Below are 23,235 nucleotides of genomic sequence, written 5' to 3'. Positions count from 1 at the left end.
ACTGTAAAAAAAAAAACAAGGACAAAAAAGTAGACAAACTGTGAAAAAACAAGACTACAAATATGACAAGACTACTTACACACACAGTACAGCACTCAACAATCACCAAACTCCTCTCCAAATCCACCAAAAACTCCACCAAACTCACCAACTCCAAATACACCTTCCTCTCTCCTCTCCACTAGCTAAACCCACGAGGTGCGGTGTGTTTGGGGCGGTTTTATAGTAATATGCACAGACACTCCTCCTTCACGAATACAACCAATCACGGCCGCGTGACGAAAACGAAACTTAGGACTAAAAACGCGGCAGCAATTTCTAAATCACTGCCGTAACAGACATGTGACGCAGTCGTAAAAAAAACACATAAACGCGGCCGCGAAACAGCAAACGCGGCCGCAATCTACAGCAGAAAAGCACGAATGACATCGACATCGGAAGAAACGAAAAACACGAATACGACAGCTTAGTAAATTAGTCGTAATCAATTCAAAAAGTTGCAATTTTACACTGTCGATGTCATTCGTGATTGAACTTGGACATGATTCTGGAAAATACGAATCTTAGTAAATTTACCCCTATGTTCCCATAAGAACCTGCCTCAAGTGGCATAATCCTAGGGGTAATAAAGAAGAGATTCTCACCTTAAGTTTCTCCAGTATATCTACCACTCTGGTCACTGGCCACTCTTTGCAGTAGAGATGAGCGCCTGAAATTTTTCGGGTTTTGTGTTTTGGTTTTGGGTTCGGTTCCGCGGCCGTGTTTTGGGTTCGAACGCGTTTTGGCAAAACCTCACCGAATTATTTTTGTCGGATTCGGGTGTGTTTTGGATTCGGGTGTTTTTTTCCAAAAACACTAAAAAACAGCTTAAATCATAGAATTTGGGGGTCATTTTGATCCCAAAGTATTATTAACTTCAAAAACCATAATTTACACTCATTTTCAGTCTATTCTGAATACCTCACACCTCACAATATTATTTTTAGTCCTAAAATTTGCACCGAGGTCGCTGTGTGAGTAAGATAAGCGACCCTAGTGGCCGACACAAACACCGGGCCCATCTAGGAGTGGCACTGCAGTGTCACGCAGGATGTCCCTTCCAAAAAACCCTCCCCAAACAGCACATGACGCAAAGAAAAAAAGAGGCGCAATGAGGTAGCTGTGTGAGTAAGATTAGCGACCCTAGTGGCCGACACAAACACCGGGCCCATCTAGGAGTGGCACTGCAGTGTCACGCAGGATGGCCCTTCCAAAAAACCCTCCCCAAACAGCACATGACGCAAAGAAAAAAAAGAGGCGCAATGAGGTAGCTGACTGTGTGAGTAAGATTAGCGACCCTAGTGGCCGACACAAACACCGGGCCCATCTAGGAGTGGCACTGCAGTGTCACGCAGGATGGCCCTTCCAAAAAACCCTCCCCAAACAGCACATGACGCAAAGAAAAAAAGAGGCGCAATGAGGTAGCTGTGTGAGTAAGATTAGCGACCCTAGTGGCCGACACAAACACCGGGCCCATCTAGGAGTGGCACTGCAGTGTCACGCAGGATGTCCCTTCCAAAAAACCCTCCCCAAACAGCACATGACGCAAAGAAAAAAAGAGGCGCAATGAGGTAGCTGACTGTGTGAGTAAGATTAAGACAATTTTATTTTAGGTTTTGGAGTCCTTTTTTTACTGATATTTGGTGTTTTGGTTTTGAAATGCTCTGTACTATGCCATTGGGCATCGGCCTTGGCAGACGACGTTGCTGGCATTTCATCGTCTCGGCCATGACTAGTGGCAGCAGCTTCAGCACGAGGTGGAAGTGGATCTTGATCTTTCCCTAATTTTGGAACCTCAACATTTTTGTTCTCCATATTTTAATAGGCACAACTAAAAGGCACCTCAGGTAAACAATGCAGATGGATGGATTGGATACTAGTATACAATTATGGACGGGCTGCCGAGTGCCGACACAGAGGTAGCCACAGCCGTGAACTACCGCACTGTACTGTGTCTGCTGCTAATATATAGACTGGTTGATAAAGAGATAGTATACTCGTAACTAGTATGTATGTATAAAGAAAGAAAAAAAAACCACGGTTAGGTCACTGGTATATACAATTATGGACGGGCTGCCGAGTGCCGACACAGAGGTAGCCACAGCCGTGAACTACCGCACTGTACTGTGTCTGCTGCTAATATATAGACTGGTTGATAAAGAGATAGTATACTCGTAACTAGTATGTATGTATAAAGAAAGAAAAAAAAACCACGGTTAGGTCACTGGTATATACAATTATGGACGGGCTGCCGAGTGCCGACACAGAGGTAGCCACAGCCGTGAACTACCGCACTGTACACTGGTTGATAAAGAGATAGTAGTATACTCGTAACAACTAGTATGACGACGGTATAAAGAATGAAAAAAAAACCACGGTTAGGTGGTATATAATACAATTATGGTTGGACGGACTGCCTGCCGAGTGCCGACACAGAGGTAGCCACAGCCGTGAACTACCGCACTGTACACTGGTTGATAAAGAGATAGTAGTATACTCGTAACAACTAGTATGACGACGGTATAAAGAATGAAAAAAAAACCACGGTTAGGTGGTATATAATACAATTATGGTTGGACGGACTGCCTGCCGAGTGCCGACACAGAGGTAGCCACAGCCGTGAACTACCGCACTGTACACTGGTTGATAAAGAGATAGTAGTATACTCGTAACAACTAGTATGACGATGGTATAAAGAACGAAAAAAAACCCACGGTTAGGTGGTATATATTATAATACAATTATGGATGGACGGACTGCCTGCCGAGTTCCGACACAGAGGTAGCCACAGCCGTGAACTACCGCACTGTACACTGGTTGATAAAGAGATAGTAGTATACTCGTAACAACTAGTATGACGACGGTATAAAGAACGAAAAAAAAACCACGGTTAGGTGGTATATATTATAATACAATTATGGATGGACGGACTGCCTGCCGAGTTCCGACACAGAGGTAGCCACAGCCGTGAACTACCGCACTGTACACTGGTTGATAAAGAGATAGTAGTATACTCGTAACAACTAGTATGACTATGACGACGGTATAAAGAAAGAAAAAAAAAACCACGGTTAGGTGGTATATAATACAATTATGGATGGACGGACTGCCTGCCGAGTGCCGACACAGAGGTAGCCACAGCCGTGAACTACCGCACTGTACTGTGTCTGCTGCTAATATAGACTGGTTGATAAAGAGATAGTATACAATACTACTAATATACTGGTGGTCAGGCACTGGTCACCACTAGTCACACTGGCAGTGGCACTCCTGCAGCAAAAGTGTGCACTGTTTAATTTTAATATAATATTATTTATCATGTACTCCTGGCTCCTGCTATAACAACCTGCAGTGCTCCCCAGTCTCCCCCACAATTATAAGCTTTATATACAATACATTGATGTGCAGCACACTGGGCTGAGCAGTGCACACAGACTGAGTCACTGTGTGACTGTGTATCGTTTTTTTCAGGCAGAGAACGGATATATTAAATAAAACAAACAACTGCACTGTCTCTGGTGGTCACTGGTCACTGTGGTCGTCAGTCACTAAACTCTGTCTGCACTCTGCACTCTCTTCTAATCTACAGTATCACAGCAATCTCTCTCTCTCTCTCTCTTCTAAATCTAATCTAAATGGAGAGGACGCCAGCCACGTCCTCTCCCTATCAATCTCAATGCACGTGTGAAAATGGCGGTGACGCGCGGCTCCTTATATAGAATCCGAGTCTCGCGATAGAATCCGAGCCTCGCGAGAATCCGACAGCGTCATGATGACGTTCGGGCGCGCTCGGGTTAACCGAGCAAGGCGGGAAGATCCGAGTCGCTCGGACCCGTGAAAAAAAAAGTGAAGTTCGTGCGGGTTCGGATTCAAAGAAACCGAACCCGCTCATCTCTACTTTGCAGTAATTGATTGCATATAAAGATCTGGGTGATATGTCAGTTGTACTCCTGCCTAAAATCACAGGTGTCTGACAATGTGACAGAAATAGAGACAGGAGAGGACGATGATCTATACTATTCTCCCTGACCTGTCCCTCCTACAGTTGACTACCATTGTAATCAATGGCCAATTCAGACAAGGGAAGGGTGCACCTTGATTAGCATTGCTGCCTCATAGTACATTAGTTTTATTTCAAGTAAGGGCCTTCTCTGTGTGGAGTTTGTGTGTTCCTCCTCAGAGGGCCTGCATGAGTGTGTTAGGGAATTTATAATGTAAGCTCCTTTGGGAAATGATCTGATATAAATGACACATTTTCTGTACAGCACTGAGTAATTGGTAATGCTATATAGTGGCTTCACCTACCCTGTCTACACCCGGTGCAGCAGTTGCTAAAAAAAGGGGGGATGGCTTTGCGGGATGGGTTGTTACTTTGCGGGACAGAGCTTTGCTACGCGCCCCAAGCCCAGTTTCCGTCACTCTGGTGGTCTGGTAGATGCGGGCTGCCCCCTGAGATTGCCTTGTCTGATTTTAGCTGTCATTGAATTGGTTTTTTTTTTTATACATTTGTTTTAACCCCATCCGTCTGTAGAGCGAGATGTAAAATATATTTGTTTAATGTTTTACTATTGCATCTGCAGCATTTCATGCAATATAGTATACAGAACTATGTATATATTCTCAGTCACAGATTCCCTACCCAGCAAGTGGATAATATAGTTTTGGTCCTGATCCTGTCGCTGATGCTTCAGTTTTTGTTGCCGGTGCCTGAGTTTTGTTAAAATGCCTTTTTATTATCAGGCAAAATTACAGCAACTTCAAACAATGAATAAATATTCACATACTCCATTGTATTTAAGGTTCCTATAAATGACTAGGACTGCTAAATACACCGTGAGTATATGGATTTATTATAGTGTGCTGTTCTGTGTATTGATTATTTCCCTGGTCGCACATTTAGATCATTAGGCTCGTTCATTGACCCGCTAAATCCATGCCCAATTTGGCACAAAAGAGAGACAAATTGGATCCATCTGGATGCTCCCTTCTCAGGCTGAACATTATTTGGGGCTCATTCAGTCAGTCAATGGCTATGATGATCCATGATGGACCACACACAAATATTTATAGTTTGATCTAAATTGAGCAACTAATTACTGAAAACCAAACCCCGTGGCCAGCGAAAGGCTCTGTCCCTGAGAATAAGCTACTTTTAAATATATTGCATGGTACTGGTTACTATATTACGAATGCCCACTGCTCAGGATCTTATTTGGTCCTAGCTGTAATGCCCTGTGTTGTATGGCTTTATTTATTTTTCAGATTTTCTCCTATGACTTCTTTGCTCCATTCTTTTTTCAGATAATTTCTGTTCTCTACTTTCTGTCGTCTCTTCTTCCCTCTCTCTCTTCCCCATCTGTCTCTCCTTCCATCACTGTCTGTTTCTCTTTCTCCTTCTGACACTCTCCTGCTAGTCTGCCTCTATAGTCCCCCCTCTCTCTTCTTCTTCTTCTCTGTCTTGCTGTTTTTTTCCCTTGTCATTCTTTCTCAACCTTCAGACTCTCTCTGGTCCTTGTTCTGCCCCAGACACAGTCCTGATCTGGTCGCTACTCACCAATGTTTTGGACTGCGCATGTGTCGGACCCACAGTGTACATGTGTTGCGATTGTGCTGCAGCTCCGGTGGGAGTGCCCTGTTTGCCGCAGCCTAATTGATATGATGCAGGCATTTGGGGGAGGCAACAGGGAGCATTGTCAAAAATGTAAGCGTACCGCCTGAATTTACAGGGTGCACCAAAGCCAGCAGTGGATGCAGCTTCACTGGCCTCACCAACGTAGTGGTCTCGGATGTTCTGACAAACACTATGGCTGATATTGTGACCGATGGTCATGATGTTGATCTGATATTACTTCTTCTAACGCAGGCAGCAGATCAACAAAGACCTGAGTCATTTGCATATTTGCATAGTTTCACACAGCGGCTGTGAATCAGGTCCTCTATATCCTGGACCTGTGTCTCTGACTCTTCTCCCCCCATGTTTCTCAGGGGTCTATTTACTGAACCTACGATTGAGGTAAAGTGGACGGAGATAAAGTACCAGCCAATCAGCTCCTAACTGACATGTCACAGGCCGGGTATAAAATAGGACAGTTGAGAGTTGGTTGGCTGGTACTTTATCTCTGTCCACTTTATCTCCATCCAAAGCTTAGTAAATAGACCCCTTTGTCTCTTATATTTACTGTCCAGAGTATAAACTCCACTACTTCTCTGTGGGTCCGTCTACAGCATAGGTCTGCAAACTCAGTCCTCATTACCCCACACAGTGCATGTTTTGCAGGTCTCCACACAGAATCGCAAGTGAAATAATTAGCTTCACCTGTGGACCTTTTAAAATGTGTCTGTGAGTAATTAATACACCTGTGCACCTGCTGGGTTACCTGCAAAACATGCACTGTGTGGGGTCCTGAGGACTGAGTTTGCAGACCTATGGTCTACAGCAGGGCTGGCCAAACCAGTCCTCGAGATCTACCAACAGTTCACATTTTCCAAACCACCTAGCTGGTGCACAGGTGTAGTCATTACTAATTAAGATGTGCTGCATTCAGTGGCGGATCCAGGGGGGGGGCGGCACCAAGGCACGTGCCCCCCCTGTCGTTTAGAAGTAGATTTTTTTTAATTGATAGTGCACGACACTGTAAGGGAAAATGGGACGCTCCAATCTCTGCCCCTGCAGTACGGGGGGAGATGGTGCAGTCCTGTTGCTAGACTGCACTGAAGTCCCCCTCTGTCCGGTCCGCGTCCTGCTGCTGAGTGCCGTCCTGACACCCGTGCTGCTGCCAGCTGCTGTGCGGCGCTGGCAGCATGAAAAGCCCACTCCCCCCTTCCCTCACCTGTGTGTCAGTGGCTCAGTACATATCAAAGGAGGGGGCGGAGCTACATGGACCAGAATGGGCGGAGCTAAACGGGACAGAAGGGGCGGAGCTACATGGACCAGGCTGCTGCAGTGCTGTACTGAGGGAGACAGTGGCTTAGGTAAGTGGTGGGTGACAGAGAAATGTATGTGTGTGTGTCTATGTGTGTGAATTGTGTGTGTGCGCACACGTTTTATGGACGCTACTACTGGGGGGGTGCATTACGTGTAAGGACGCAACTACAGGGGGGGCATTACATATAATGACGCTAGTACTACTGGGGGGGCATTACGTATAATGACTCGACTACTACTGGGGGGGCATCGCATGTAAGGACGCTACTACTACTGGGGGGGCCATTACGTGTAAGGACGCTACTACTGCTGGGGGGCATTACGTATAAGGACGCTACTAGAGGGGGGGGCATTAAGTATAACGCTACTACTACTGGCGGGCGTTACATGTAAGGACGCTACTACTACTGGGGGGCATTATGTATAAGGATGTTACTACTACTGGGGGGGCCATTACGTGTAAGGACACTACTACTACTACTGGGGGGGGGGCATTACATATAAGGACGCTACTACTACTGGGGGTGCACTAAGTATAAGGACGCTACTACTACTTGGAGTGCACTACGTATAAGGACGCTACTACTACTGGGGGGGCATTACGTATAAGGACGCTACTACTACTGGGGGGGGCATTACGTATAAGGATGCTACTACTACTGGGGGGGCCATTACGTGTAAGGATGCTACTACTACTGGAAGGGGCATTATGTATAAGGACGCTACTACTACTTGGAGTGCACTACGTATAAGGACGCTACTACTACTGGGGGAGGCATTACATATAAGGACGCTACTACTACTGGGGAGGCATTATGCATAAGGACGCTAATACTACTGGGGGGGGCATTATGCATAAGGACGCTACTACTACGGGTGGGGCATTACATATAAGATAAATAAGATTGTGCTACATTTTGGCGTAAATTTAAATGGGGGTACTATTGTGTTGCCATGCCCCTTACTTGTGAGACCACACCTCTTTTCCCGGCGCGTGCCAAAGGATTATGGGAGGGCGCAAATTTATAGTTTGCAGGGGGGCGCCGAACACCCTAGCACCGGCCCTGCTGCAGCCAGATCTCCATATCTGACATCAGGTAAAGGTCCGCTCCCCATCCTTCCCCTGGTACCTTCCGTCCACTCTTCTCAATGCCAGTACCAGGGAACAGTTTCCATAGCAGGGGGCCATCAACAGTGTTAGTGTGGGGGTACAGGGGTGGTATATCAGTGGGTAGGGGTAATTCTTTGTGTGCCCCCCACCAGCCCACTGCGCCCATCGATGTCATTGCCCCCCCACCTAGAACCTACCTGCCAGTTCAGTCACAGGGATCCCCCTGCCCCCTTCCCATCCTGCCTAGCGTCCCCCACCATCTCACTGGCCCCCCTCCCATCCCAATGTCTCCCACCGTACCAGCCCTGGGTATTCCCTCCCTTATTAAGCCCAGTGTACCCCCTTCTCCAAAATAGTGCCACCCCTTCCCACCATGTCAGTGCCTATTTCCCATTCAGCCCTATATATCATCCACTGCCTCTCCCCATCAACCTCTATCTGGTGTCATCCATTGTCTCTCCCTGTCACCCTTTTAATGTCACCCACTACCTTTCCCTGTCTCCTACTGCCTCTGCCGTCACCTTCTCCCTCTCATCATCCACTTCCTCTCCCTGTCACCCTCTCCTTTCACACACTGCCTTTCCCCTGCATCACTATCTCGACATCCGCCTCTCTCTCCTGTTACCCTCTTCAAAGCATCACCCTCTCCCTCTCCATGTCAACTTTTCCCTGTCACCCACTGTGTCTCCGTGTCTACCATTCCTGTCACCCACTAGCTCATGGATACAGCATTCCCTTTGAAGCCACGCTTATTATTGTGGGCCACACCCACTTTCCCAGGAGCGAGCTTGCCTTTGGCGCACAAAGTACCCCTCAAGTGATGGTGCCCCCATGTCATTTTTTTCTGGATCCGCCCATGGCTGCATTCATTCCTAACTGACAATTCTACAGATCTCCAGGAAGCCTGGAAAACATGAACTGTTGGTAGATCTCGAAGACCGGTTTGGCCAGCCCTGGTCTACAGTAATGCTGCTACCGCCAACCAGACTATCATAATCCGTGTTGCATACTGCAGACTGTTATGCTTTTTTTTTTTTTTACTATATCTTGGTGCCATCATGATGACCTCATTTTCATCAGCATTCAGTTTTATCTATATATATTAATTATTACTCTTGAGGCAACCATTTAATAGAATAACAACGTGTTGAACAGTTATATGATGTTTGAGGCTGCAGTTTGCCACGTTTTGATACACCTGTAGCAAAGCTTCACACAACACAAATTTTGGACCTGTATAACATAGGAAAGAAGCTAATACATCCCTTTTTAGGTGAGGTGCAGAGAATTTCTCGTATTTCCAATTCTTCTTCAGGTGATATATATCCGGAATGGGTACCCCAGAAGAAATTATAACAAAAGAAATACAATGTGTAGTTTGTTCTTAAACAAGTAACGAGGTGAGAATACAGATTTTTAGAAGCTGCTCAAGGGCGTACCCCACTCACACAAAGGATAGAGGGAGTATACACATCAAGGTATCTTTTAACCGAGTAGTGCCCTGATCCCTTTAAAAGTCCCGTCTGGTGTCTATCATTCTCTGAAGTGCAAACCAGTCAGGTGTTGCTACCCAAAAGTAGTCAGCTTACAATAATTAGAAGGCGTACCCCAACACTCACAGCAAGAGGTAAACGCATCAAGGTATCTTTGTGTTGAATGTTGTCCTAGGTTCTTTTTCTCATAATGTATGTCCGGGTCATTTGTCCCAATATGAAAAGATATGATAACAAACAAAACAATGTGTAGTATATCCTTAACAACCAGGGAGTAAGAATATGGGGTTTTAGGGACTTAATCAAAGGCGTACCCCACTCACACAAAAGGTAGAGGGAGTACACACATCAAGGTATCTTTAAAATTAAATAGTGCCCCAATCACTTTAGAAACCGCTCTGGTGTCTTTCACTCTCTAGATGCAAAACCAGTTTAGTGGTATTACCCAAGGATTTGTAATATTCAGGAGCGTACCCCCACACTCACAACAGAAGGAGGGGAAGAAAACACATCAAGGTATCTTTTTGTAGGCCTGTTAAAGGTATGGCGTACCCAAACTCACAGTTCATAGTGTGTTGGTGCTCCCATAAAGGTATCTTTTACACGGCTGGTGAAAATCTTCATACAAAGCACTGGAGCACTCAGGTCCGTGGTAGTCAGAAAAAGCAATATTTATTGGATTAAAAATCCATAAAATGTTCCGTATAAAAACATGTTACAAAAATCCACACGCAATGTGAATAAAAGTTGCACCAACTTCAAAAAACATGCAAAGTTAAAAACAAAAGAAAGTAACAAACATCAGCTGGAAGGTATGAAGCTACTCACACTCCTGTGTCAACGCATTTCGGTGAATAACCTTTATCAAGACATGTCTTGATAAAGGTCATTCTCCGAAACGCGTTGACACAGGACGCGTGTGGATTTTTGTAACATGTTTTTATACGGAACATTTTATGGGACCTGGTAATTATAAACCGGTTATCCGTGCATGGTCATTGCATGTTAAAGCATTGGAACATTCTTAATCATCACTTGGCCTTTATAGAGTCCATGGAAAATCACATTGGTCATATTACTGGCATTGAGGCTTATTTTATTTGTATTTGATGTTCATTTGATTTTATGTGTATGTGTTTATGGTGTTTAATATCATTTATTAAAATTTGCATATTTGTATGAATATTAGCACCTGGTAGCGCTGTTTTTATCCTTTTGCTTGCTTTGCCACATGTGGTGACTGACTATCACCCTAATCTAACAGCCGCTCAAGAAATCAGCTCTGTTAAAGTGCCCGGAAAGAATATACTAATTTATTAGTATATTTTTAAAAACATTTTCTGTGGGTTGACTGTCCCCACTGGCCTAATGCCCGACCCCTGGTGGTCTAGGGAGGAGGGGGACTACCTGTCCGTTGGTAGAGGCACCAGGGGGGAGCTTCCTTAGCTCTTTCCCTTTCCACCCCTGGTGGCCTCACCAGTCCTCAGCTTTTGCCTTCTGCTACTGGCCTGTCCTGACCAGCGGCGCTGTTTCCTCTTTTCTTCATTAAGACACCAGTGCCTATCTTCTTTCTTCCTCCCGGCATCTTCTGGCCTCTGGAGCTCTTCGCCGCTCTTCCACGCGGCCTCCTTTCTTCTCCTGGTCCCGGTGGCATCGGACGTCACTCACCGGGGGCGGGGCCTAAATCATAGCGAGCACTGATTGGCTCGCCGTGGCCACCCGTGATTGGCTGGCGCTCCGTGAGCCATGATTGGCTCGCGGAGGGCGCCGGATTTGAAATGCCGTGGGCGGCGCTTCCAATTGGCTGCCGTATCAGTGCCAAGTTTGAAGCACCGCTTCCACGCTGCTGCATGTCGACGTACTTTGGCACACCTCCCCAGTGCCAGCCACTGCCGCACCTTGCAGGGGACGCAGATCCCTGCACTCCGCCACTGCAGCCTCGATGTGCCCTGCAATACAGGGCACATTGCCACACATTCAACCGCAGGCACAGCTCACAGAGCAGTGCCCTAATATGGCAGCGGCGCTGTCACATGAAAGAGGGTGCAGAGCCAGGATGGGCTCAGCAATCTTCCCAGGCGTATGCCATCTTGGCCAATGCGTAGATATACCCCTGCTGCCTTGTGTGTAATATTAATCGCTAAGGAACTGTTTTAGTGCTACCAAACAAACTGTGTAAATCTACTACTCTCTGCTTGAACTGCTCCTAACTGCATGCTATTTAATGTTTTGTACTGTACCTGCATGCTGCCTTGTAAGCTGTAGTGAGAGGGAGAGAGAGAGAGAGAGATGGAGAGAGAGGGAGCAGGATTTGTGACAGCCTCAGGGGAGTAATCAACCCTAGACACAGACATTTTAACAGACAGGCTGTCAGTTATCCGAAGCTAAAGACACACTACTCCTACCTGCTTGTGTATGCTCACTATGGTTTCAGAACTGTACTGTGCATCTTACCTTACGGGCTCTTAAGAGTTATTTGCATGCTGCACCAGCGAGATACTGGACTGTGCTATTGTCCTGATTCTCTGCTTGAAACACTCTCTTTCCCCCTCTGCTAAGATTGAGGGGTTTCCTGTATGCTTATCTAAGAAACTATGGGGGTCATTCCGAGTTGAACGCACGTAGCAACTTTTTGCTGCTCGTGCGATCAACCTGACGCAGCCTATGGGGGAGTGTATTTTAGCATAGCAGAGCTGCGAACGCTAGTGCAGAACTGCTATGCTAAAAAAGTTTTAAGCAAAACAAGACCAGCCCTATACCTACTTACCATTTGCGAAGGATCTAGCGATGCAGGTCGTGGGCGGCGCTTCCATTTGGCTGCCGAATCGGTGCCAAGTTTGAAGCACCGCTACCGCTTCCACGCTGCTGCATGTCGCCGTACTTTGGCACACCGCCCCAGTGCCAGCCACCGCTGCACCTCAAAATGCCTGGACATGCCTGCGTTTGCTGGACCACTCCCAGAAAATGGTCAGTTGATGCCCGGACGCGCCTTTCTCCTGTCAATCTTCTTGCCGCTGCAACTGCTTTCCTCGTTCCCGGCGTCATTGCCCAGCGACACCCGGCGCTAGGCAACGACTTGCGTGTGCAATGCGCACAATGTGCATGCGCAGTTCTGACCCGATCGCGCCGCTGCAAAGTAGTGCAGCATGCGATCGGGTCGGAGTGACCCCCTATGAGACTGCATAACATTGCTTGCTACTCTTAACCCTGCTAAGTACTGTTAATGCTGGAGAGGATCTAGTAAAGGGTGCAAGACTTCTTCCCTCTGCAAGCAGCGGACACAAATTTAAGAGACCACATATACATTTGAAGGATAATATATATAGGGACTGGGTCGCAGAGACTTTTAAGTCACTACTTCATGGACAGTACTAGGTATTACGGTGCCATTACTGACAGAGAATGCATAATTCATATGTATTGCTGAAAATCGCATGTTATGTTTATTACCTTGTAGATGTTCCTTTCGCATGGTGTTATCTGATGATATTGATATACAGTTACTGTCTTTAAAAGGAATTGTAATTGCTTTTGATCAATTAATCCTCCAGCAGTGACCAATTGTTCCCGAATAATAAAACCTTCTGTCACCGTCCTAACGTGTGGTGAATATTGTGTTGGGTCCACTAGGGTTGAGGTTCCTTGTCTCTCTGCCTACGGTTCCAGCGGTGATATCCATTTGAAGAGGTGATTCTGGGTGAAGAATCCAGGTACGTCAACAGACACCTGCACCTGCAAAACACATGCACTGTATTTTCCTGTTGCACGCACACCAAACATTACCAAAAATCGCCAGAAAAATAGACCAGTTTGTGAACGGCGGGTTTGATAGAGGCATACACAGATCAGTGAGATCCATGCATGCTTCTGTCTGTAAGAGTACAGAAAGAGTAAAAAAAAAACTTACTGGTTCCCACCCACAAGCATAACCAGCCCCGGGCTCTTTGAGGCAGTCCTGGAAGCCAAAATACAGGGAAAAAAATGTGTACGGGTTCCCTGTATTTTAACAAACAGCACCGGGCTCTTGGACCGGTCCTGGTTCCAAAAATACGGGGGAAAAAGACATAAAGTTCCCACTGTATTTTTGGAATCAACACTGGGCTCCACTATCCAGGGAGATAATGCCGCAGCCAGGGGACACTTTTATACAGGTCCATGCAGTCACAGCATCACACCCCAACTAGACACCCCTAGCTGGGGTTCCATGGGTCCCCCCCTCTAGGCACCCTAGGGCCAGAGATGAAGCTCGGGGCTGTCCCTACCATCCATGGCCTGTGGATGGCAGGCTGATCGCCATAAATTGTGTAAAAATAAATTAATTAATTAATATTGTCTTTGCTGTGGAACTACAGGTCCCAGCAAGCCTTTCCTGTATGCTGATACTTGGAGAACCACCAGTACTGGCATGCGGGACATTAAAGGGATCGCTGGTACCTGTAGTTCCACATCAAAACAAATATTGAAATAAACATGCAGACATCATGATAGTACAAGTATATTATAACACACACACTCACACAGTTACATAATTTATATACTTACCTAGTGTTCCATGGAGCCCGTCAGTCCCCTCTTTCCCATAGAATTTATTAGGGTACCTGAAAAAAAACAACTCTACTCACCTACTCTGGTGTAGATCGGTCATCTTTTGGTCCATGTATGCATCCACAGGGTTAAAAAACCCCCCGCTATCATCTCTGTCCAGGGGTGACTAGTTGGGGGAATAATGCTGCGGCCACAGGGACCTGTATAAAAGTGTCCCCCGGCTGCAGCATTACCTTCCTGGATAGTAGAGCCCGGTGCTGGTTCCAAATATACGAGGGACCCTCACATCTCTCCCCCCCCTGTATTTTTTATAACCAGGACCGGTCCAAGAGCCCGTTGCTGGTTGCTAAAATATGGGGAATTCCTACACATTTTTTTCTTTGTATTTTAGCAAGCAGGACTGGCTCAAAGAGCCCGGGCTGGTTATGCTTGTGGGGTAAACCTGTACGTAGATTTTTTTTTAATTATTTTTAACACTTTCTTTACTTTTATAGACAGAAGCATGCACGGATCTCACTGATCTGAGCATGTTTCTGTCTAAGTGCATAAAGTAATGAAAACGTACTATAAAACGCATGTATTCATTACTAAACATTGCATGTTTCCTTTACTAAAAATCTAAAAAAATCACATGCAATTTCTGTTTTAACCCTAAAAATCGCACCCTATTACATTTGCATTTTTTAGCTAGAAATCGCAAGTTTCAAACGTGCGATTTGATGCGATATTTAGGACACATCCTCTTACATCTAGCCCAGAAACGTTTAAAAAGCTTTTACCAACTGTACTGCTGCAAAGTAAACTCTGTGATTCTCTTTTCAAAGCTGTAATATTCTAGAGATTTACTAATTACTAACTCAGAAGAAGTAACAGGTGTGACACCTAATTCTTGACTAATTGATTTATCCGCTATGTCTTTGCAATGTATATACTGCAATTTGTAAAACTGATCCCAATTGTACAGATGCCTCACAACATATTAATAACACACATGATAATGTTAATATACTATAATTTTTTAACTCTCTTTCAGTGGTAAACTAGTAAAAACTAAAATATTGCCTGAATTGTACCGTAAACAAACAGTAGAGGGCGGTATTACACTAGCTAGCAGTCCAAATACACAATTCGGTAACACGCAATATGTGTATGGTATAATAATGACAATTGTGGTCTTAATAATTTAATACATACAATTTTTAAAGATAAGGAAATCAAATTGATATATATAGATCCTGGATTCATCATAGGATTTCAGCCATGTGCTGCAAGTAAATCCAACAGGCATTACAAAGCAGCATAAACTGAAACATTCTTTGTTGCCAAGATTTCCATAAGGACATTGGGGGTAATTCAGACTTGATCATAGATGTGCTACGATCAGTTTCACAGACATGCGGGGGGGACGCCCAGCATTGGATTAGTCTGCCCCACATGTCTGTCTCTGCCCGACCCCCCACCCCCGCACAGGTACAAAAGCATCACACGGCGGCGATGCTTTTGTACCTGAATAGTAGCTCCCTACCAGCGCAGCTCCTGTTCGCTGGCAGGGAGCTACCCGTCGCTCTCCGGGTGGCAGCAGCTGTGTGTGATGTCACGCAGCCACCGCGGCCCGCCCCCCGCGCAGTCTGGGCACGCCAGCGTTGCCCGGACCGCACCGCCAAAACGGCGGCCCAATGCTGCCGGCCCACCCCCTCCCGCCCAACGAACATTTCTGCCTGTCAATCAGGCAGAGGCGATTCCTGGGTAGAGATGCCGTTCACATCTCTGGCATGCACCGGCGCACTGCGGTGCATGCACAGTTCAGACCTGATTGCCCGCTGTGCAAAAACACAGCGACGATCAAGTCTGAATTAGCCCCCATTATGTAAAACAATCAATTTGTAGAACATATATTTTTTCAAGTGAAAGCACAATGCTACAGTTGTGTAACAGGTATCAGGGTCATTGCATGGTCATATAAAATAACTGTAATATTCTTTGCTAGTCTTTTATTTATTTATTTTTTAATCATATGTGAGAGCAAAATAAATGTAGACTTTAACATTTTCATTTATTATCATCTGCAATCTGCATTCTGGGGGACATTTACTAAGCAGTGATAAGAGCGGAGAAGTGAGCCAGTGGAGAAGTTGCTCCATCAACCAATCAGCAATGAAGTAACATCTATAATTTGCATACTATAAAATTATACAGAGCTGCTGATTGGTTGATGGGGAAATATCTCCACTGGCTCACTTCTCCGCTCTTATCACTGCTTAGTAAATGTACCTCTTTGTCCTATAAGAATCACCTGCACCCAATATTTTAGAAGCTCAATTAGGGAGGCCAATCCTGGGCCATTTTTTCAATCCCGGGTATCGGGATTGAAAAATGGTCAATCCCAGGATTCCCAGGATACCTGGGATTGGCTTTCTTCACTGTCTGTCCGCCCGCCACACCTCCCCCCACCTGCCCCGCAGACAAATCAACTCCCCAAACTGCTGGGGCGGGTGGGAGAGACATTTCATCCAGACGAGGCTGAGGGTAGGGGGAGCTGGGGGGTGTCGGAAGGAGCCGGCGGGTGATGGCCACCGCACCATTGTTCTCAGCGGCCGGCAAGTGACTGCGCAGCGTGACCTCAGAGTCAGAGGTCCCACTGCACAGGGGGAGGAGGGAGTCGGGGAACATTCAGAGGTCACGCTGTGTCTGCGCAGGCGGAGCCGGGAGGAGGGAGCCGGGCAACGTTGATCCCACCGATCCCGGGATTGGCCACCCTGAGCTCAATCATTCATTTGGTTCTTTAGTGTAAAATAAGTTGTCGTCAACATGAAGCTGTCCTACATATGTAATATCAGGCATACGCCACTGCATACCTTTAAATGTAGGAAGTGAAACTAACGACATGCTTGACATAAGCTTTTACCGCCCTGTGTGTTGGCTAGAATTACCCATACCTGCCCTGAAACCTGTCTGATTTGGCACTTCACAAAAGGTAGCTTTATCCAAAAATAAAGTGTAGTAAGTTGAGTGTTGCAGTGGGAAAATTATATTTAACCGTAAGTAAACTCATACTTTTTTTTCATAGCCAAAGTGTAGTTACAGTTACCCTTTACTTAACCATTTCAGTGCTCAAGAATACTATTAATAATTCTAAAGATATATTTATTAAAATGATGTAATCACAATCAAGTAATTATAATCATGTAATGAAATAAACATGATTTTTGACTTCAGTATTACTGTATAGTGAGGAAAAACATAAATGTCATTACAGCAGAATAGTTTGAGATATTGAGGGTTCTGCTCACTAGTGCTTACAATCTATTAGCTATTAGTAGTTGTGTAGCCAGGGTTGGACTGGCCCACAGGGGTGTTTGGAAAACCCCCAGTGGGCACTACTGCCTGAGAGCCCATCTCATCCTCTAAGGATCAGATTCCAGACTGTGCATTTGAATTATACATTATACTGCATATGACTAAGGTGTATTTTCTACAGTGCATTGTGTTACTAATATGGTACATTATCATGTATGGACTAGAAGTAATTACTATATATATTTATCAAGGGGCCCAGACCATGCAATCTCTAATTGTTAGCCAAGCCTCTGTGAGGCTGGCCACATCCCTAAGCATGGGTCCCTAACACTGAATTCCCTTCAAGCCCCAGTCCGACCACAATGTGCCCCAGTGGCTAGAGGGGGCCCACTGCGATCCCAAACCCAATATACCGCAGAAGTTTACAGTTGCTCAATTCTAACCCTTGCTTTGTGTCTCACAAATCACCAGCAGGGCCTGCTATGCAGTTAGAGGACACATTCTAGATTAGAAACATTGGGGGTCATTCCGAGTTGTTCGCTCGGTAAAAATTTTCGCATCGCAGCGATTTTCCGCTTAATGCGCATGCGCAATGTCCGCACTGCGACTGCGCCAAGTAAATTTGCTATGCAGTTAGGAATTTTACTCACGGCTTTTTCATCGTTCTGGCGATCGTAATGTGATTGACAGGAAATGGGTGTTACTGGGCGGAAACAGGCCGTTTTATGGGCGTGTGGGAAAAAACGCTACCGTTTCCGGAAAAAACGCAGGAGTGGCCGGAGAAACGGGGGAGTGTCTGGGCGAACGCTGGGTGTGTTTGTGACGTCAAACCAGGAACGACAAGCAGTGAAATGATCGCAGATGCCGAGTAAGTCTGGAGCTACTCAGAAACTGCTACGAGGTGTGTAATCGCAATATTGCGAATACATCATTCGCAATTTTAAGATGCTAAGATTCACTCCCAGTAGGCGGCGGCTTAGCATGAGCAAATCTGCAAAAATCCGCTTGCGAGCGAACAACTCGGAATGACCCCCATTGTGTATTTAGTTACACCACTGCACATATAGTATACAGGGCTATACTCCTGTCTTTATTTCTCTCAGTAATAGGGCGCCAGGCAACAGGTAGAAGTCTGGCAATGTTACAGAAATGGATTCAATAATTGATGGAGAAAACAAAGTTGGAGGATATAGCTGGTTATACACTGCGCATATCAATGGGAAATGGTCTGGTGCCCATTTTCACAGCAGTCTGAACATACGTAGTCTACTGCTTTTGCTGCTGGTAAGATACTGTAGCAGGGGACCCGGGTGAGTATTGCACATGAGCCCCCACCTTACTTATTTACTGGAAAGAGGGTGTGTGGAAGAGTCTTTAATTATTTTTAATTACTGTGCATGTGTGCATTTTTAGTAAGTTTTCCCTTATTTTATTATTAATACACTAAGAGTTTGGCCGATGTATGCTTACAAAAGAACAAGAGAAAAAAATAAAGCGTATATTCGCTACATAGAGAAGCTATTTATTTATTTTTTAGTGCATAGTACATTTTCCACACTGGGATTTTTAGTTTGTCAGGGAAAAGTGTACAAAAATAACACAGTACATGAATAATATAAAAAGTATATATTCCGTTTTTTATATCATGGTTTTACTCCGTCATATCTACAGTATACCAGAAACTATTAATGGAATTATGAATTAGGGACATTTTACCCACTTGATATCCTGGAGAAAATGGGAATCAGTCGGGATACCGGCTGTCGGGAACCCGCCAGTCAGAATACCGACACTGGGATCCCGACATCAGCTTGAATGCCGACACCAGCATTCAGAAAGGGGGCAACATCCCGGTGCCAGAATCCTGACAACCGGGATCTCAAATGAGGAGGCACCGTGACGCTGTACAGGTAATCGACAGGCGCGGGGGGGGGGTTAGGGGGGGAGTTAGGTTTAGGCTCCGTCCCAGAGGTTAGGCTTAGGCTGCAGGGAGGGGGGGGGGGGGTTAGGGGGGGAGTTAGGTTTAGGCTCTGTCCCTGAGGTTAGGTTTAGGCTGCAGTGAGGGGGGGGGGTTAGGGCTAGGCTCCCCCGTTGAAGGGTTAGGGGTTAGGAAAAGGCAAGGTTAGGTTTAGGCAGCGGGGATGAGGGGTTAGCTTTAGGCACCTCTGGGGGTGGTTAGGGTTAGGAACCAAGGGGGGAGGTTAGGGTTAAGATGCAGGTAGGGAGGGTTAGGTTTAGGGGGGTGGGGAGTGGGTAGAACACCCTTAACTCACCCCTATCAACTCTGGTATATACAAATCAGAACTGTTCTTAAAAACATAACAATAAAAGGGCCAATGGAATATAGTACATCTGAATCTTTTGTAAAAAATTACTAAATATACATATAAAACAAAACAAAACCCAAGTGGTCTCTCCATCCAACAGTATGGGCAGACTAAGCCCTGGTAAGATTCATTCCTGCCTCGATACTTTGTCACTGTGTTATACTAGTGACCCTGCAAAGTGGCCCACTGCCCATCCTGGGGTTGCCTTATACATTGTAGTTTGCAGAACAGATAATTACATGGCATGCAACTATCCAAATCTGTAACGCCAGATAGAGGACTCTTTGGCAAGATTTTAGGTTACTTAAATTAGGGCACATCTGTAATCTGAGATTCTAAAAACTTGAAAATCTAAAAAGCATATCCCAACTGATTCCTAATACCAGCGATTCCTGTCAGCGTGTTTCTGCATTCAGTATTTCATAGTAAGATAAAAGCCTCTCACAGTTACCTCTCTCCGTGCATGCTCTGCAGCCAACCCATTTCCTCAATCTTGACTTCATCACAATTCTATGCTTTGGGAAACTCAAATTAAAATACATTTTGTCTACTTACTTCCCTCAATTGCACACCCTGTGTTCTTTTTGTTTTTACTATAGATTCATGCTTGCCGAGGGGGGCTAATACAGCAGATTTGCAATCAGTATGGAGCATTGATATGTCTAGCCTCTGTTAGTTGACTTGCACTTAGGGCAGGAACCTTGCATGGTTCATCCCACCACACATATGCGATTAGTATCACAAAGGGCAACTCATCCGATAAGAACTGTCTTTTGTGATGACCGCTGTCCCTGGACTTCCAGGTTTATAACCCAGGAGTCCCTCTGCGCATGCGCAGTGATGCAGCGACCGCAGGGGATGTTGGGAGGGAACAGATGCTGGCTGCACCTGCTGCAAATAGCTCCTTGCTCCCACAAGATGCCCGCGCCTTTCGCGCCTCTCACCAGGAATGGTGGTGTCCACTCTCCAGCTTCTCAATGCCCACTCTTTAGCACTTGGCTCCTCAGCAACACCCCGCTTCTCCCCTTCAGCAGTACTGCTTTCACCGTCCAGCGTCCTGCTGCTGTCTCCTGAACTCAGCTACTGCTCAGCTACTGCTCTGCTCTGCATTCCCCTTCTCCACCTTCTCTTTCCAACATGCCCTGCTTCTCCCAGCTGCTCCTGTCCAATCGGCTCTACTCCCTGAGACCACGTAACTGGACCATGGGCTACACTTAACTCCTCCTGTGCCTGTGCTTCTCCTGCTGCTGCGGAGCTGCAAGCAAGAATCTCTTAATGGGGCACACACGCCACTTTCTGGGGTGCCACATCTTCACTCAAGAAATAGTTTTGTAAAAGTGCTAATTTTTCAAATAATAGAAAAAAAATCACATACTGTAGAAATATAACTTCATATATATTTATGTTTGCTGAGAACAGCATAGGCATGTATTGGTTATATTATTTTCAGTGCAATATATATATATATATATACACACATCACAGGGTTTACCCGTGGTTGGGCAACACCTCTAATGTAAATTCCAGGTCCCGACCCTACCAGGGACGCAGGGACAGGAGAGGTGGAGGTTACAACACCACCTCTGCCAGTGACTCTGATGACACCCGTGGGACCTCACCAGTTTCTTCCCAACGTAAGACCCCTTTAGGGGTAAGAACCCGTGCTGGGATTGCGGCACGGGGAAGAAACGTAAATATAAAAGGCGAGGGGGACAAAGCAAAAAGCAAAAGCAGAACAAAACCCCCGAAGGGGAAGAAGCATTGATTTTCAATCTTTCAACAACCCCCCTGACATCAGCCGAGGTGAGGGTGCTCAATAAGGGTTTGTCTTACGTTCCCACTAATTTTGGCGACAAATTTAAGTGGAAAGTTAACATGTTTAAACTGCACCGCACTTTAAAGATGAAGGAGTATTTCAGCAAGCAACCCCCGCAGCAAGCTAAGGAATCATTGCCTCTGAAAGTACAAAACTGGGCCCCAAGTCACACTTTGATCCTGTTACAAACAACGCCTCTCTCAAAACTTTCCATAGGATGCTAGAGATCTCAGGCAGTGAGACAAATATCCATAAATTCCATAACTTACAGTATGAGGAGAGGAAGGCCCTGAAAGCATTGAGTGAGAGAAAGGATATAGTGATCCGTGGAGCGGATAAGGGGGGATCCATAGTGGCCCAGAGCATCACAGACTGTTCTGCGGAATGTCTTAGACTTCTTAATGATGGGGACACTTACTGTGTGTTAGCTAAAGATCCATCTCAGGAATATAAGGTTGAATTAATGCAGCTATTGGAGCAGGCTAGATCTGAAGGCATCATTTCTGCTGAGGTCTTTGTGAGGTTGTCCTCTGAATTTCCAGTGATTCCCCTCTTTTACACCATTCCAAAAATACATAAAGACGCACAGAGACCGCTGGGCAGACCGATCATTTCAGCCCGGGGGTCTCTGTGCGAACCTGTGGCCATTTACCTAGACGCATACTTGCAACCATGCATACAGGGAATTTGCATATACTTGAAAGATACTAGCACGCTTTTAAAGAAATTTCTTACAATTGATCAAGTTCCGGCCAATGTCATTTTAGCCACCATTGACGTCACCAGCCTGTACACCTGCATATCACATCAACAGGGGTTATAGGTGGTGAGGCGGTTGATTACAGGCAATGCATTGTACACTGGGCCGGATATTGTTTTTTTTAGGGATTTTTTGCAGTTCACACCGTCTCACGACGTTTTTATTTTTGATGGGAAGTATTATAAACAGCGAACGGGGTGTGCCATTGGTTCTTCCGTGGCACCCTCGTTCGCTAAAGCGTTCTTGTGGGAAGTGGAACGCAAATTATTTCTTGCAAATTCTGTAATAGCAGACCGACTTTTTGTATATTATCGGTACATGGACAACGTGCTGGTAATTTGGCGTGGCGAGTTGCAGGACCTTTGTGGGTTGGTTGATACCCACAACCAGACTGACAGTCCCGTCAAATTAACCATGAGTAGCGGCCAAATGGAAATCTGTTTTTTAGACATCCTGATTAAAATGCAGGATGGAAAAATATAAGAAACCCAAAGACCGCAATACACTCCTGCGGTATGACAGTTTCCATACGGCTTCCACCAGTAAGGGACTGCGATACTCACAATTTTTAAGGGTATGCAGGACCAACAACAGGGAGGATGTCAGGAACAAACAGTTGGATGAAATGGAACTTAGATTCCCCGCAAATTGTTACAATCAGCACGTAAAAAAGCTTTAACCATTACAAGGGATGAGACTCTGAAGCCGGGCCCTACAAAGGATATGTCTAAGGTAATCCCCTGGGTATGTGAGCATAACGTGAACAGCGGACGGGTTCAACAAAGGATGCAGGGCTTATGTCCGATAGTATCTTCTGACCCCGATTTAAAAGTTTTACATGACAAACGTATTATGCCCAGTTACACGAGAGGGAGAAGTATTAAGGACATACTTGTCAAGACAGACATGGCTAAGTTTAAAG

Source organism: Pseudophryne corroboree, chromosome 1 (assembly GCF_028390025.1).
Source record: "Pseudophryne corroboree isolate aPseCor3 chromosome 1, aPseCor3.hap2, whole genome shotgun sequence".
NCBI lineage: Eukaryota > Metazoa > Chordata > Amphibia > Anura > Myobatrachidae > Pseudophryne > Pseudophryne corroboree.
This window is presented reverse-complemented; position numbering follows the sequence as displayed.